The following is a 1,185-nucleotide window of genomic DNA, read 5'->3' as shown; positions in this document are numbered from 1 at the left end:
CGAAATCATTCAATTTCGGACAAGTCTCATAGGAGTTACACTCTCCGGAAATGCGAAAGTGGTCTAAGCTGCTCTGGATGCTGCGAGTTGGAGAGGAAGGAGATCAAGCCGCAGCAACACTCGCAAATCACTCCGACTTGAGCCTGCGACCTAGGTGCAATAGAGACCAACCCGCACAGTTTGTACATTCCCCAGAAACCGCCTTAGCCCTGCGAGTTGGAGAGGAAGGAGACCAAGCCGCAGCAACACTCGCAAAACACTCCTACTTAGGCGTGCGGCTAAGACAAGGCGATTCAGGCTTCACAAGACAAGTCTTCATCTACTGCGACTTAGGTGTGCGACCGAGGACATACTGGACTGACCCGCAGGATTTCCACTTGACCCAACTGAGACGGGTCAGTACCCAGTTTGTCCTGGGCTGACCCGGGGGGGGGAACTAGTGGCAACCATAAGAGTGTGAGTGTACATAGCTCAACGAAGGAGCAAATGATCTTGTGAAGCAAATAAGTGGAGCAAAGCAAACAAAAAAAAATTGTTCATGGTTCTTGTCCATCTATATTTGATTTTGTTTGTCAATATTAGTTTTGTTTAATTACGTTGATCGGAGACCATTAACGATTTCTTTTATTAGTTTTTTTTTTCCTTCTCATTTCCGTTTATTTGGTTGCGCTTGAATTAATTCTGATCTTCGACCGTAGTATATGGATCCAATTACCTATCAATCCAATTTTTTTTTTACTAAAATTTTTTTATATTATATAATACAAAAGTTAAAATACAAAGTTAGAATACGATTTTGAAACACAAAACCAGCAAAAAACAAGAAATGCCTGGAAACTAAGTCTGATACATAGGAAACACAAAAATGAGATACTAAATTTCGAAAACACCAAAAAAGTCGGAAGAGCACAACAGTCATAAAACTACAAATCTCATATGTCGCTGCCGAGAAGACCTACAACTGTAAACAGAAGAGAAACCGAGGATAGAAAAAAACACGAAGCCAAATGGATAGATAAGAGGTTAGTCTTATAAGAACAAATCACGGAAAAGACAACAAGAGAAAACCAATTATTCTTCTAAACCCATCAGTCCAATTATTATTTTGTATCTTTCTATGATAATAGTGTATTACTTAGCTTACATCCTATTTAAAATTCGTTATATTTATTAATTCATTCTCGT

This window comes from Eutrema salsugineum, unplaced genomic scaffold (genome assembly GCF_000478725.1).
Source record: "Eutrema salsugineum unplaced genomic scaffold, Eutsalg1_0 scaffold_10, whole genome shotgun sequence".
NCBI lineage: Eukaryota > Viridiplantae > Streptophyta > Magnoliopsida > Brassicales > Brassicaceae > Eutrema > Eutrema salsugineum.
This window is presented reverse-complemented; position numbering follows the sequence as displayed.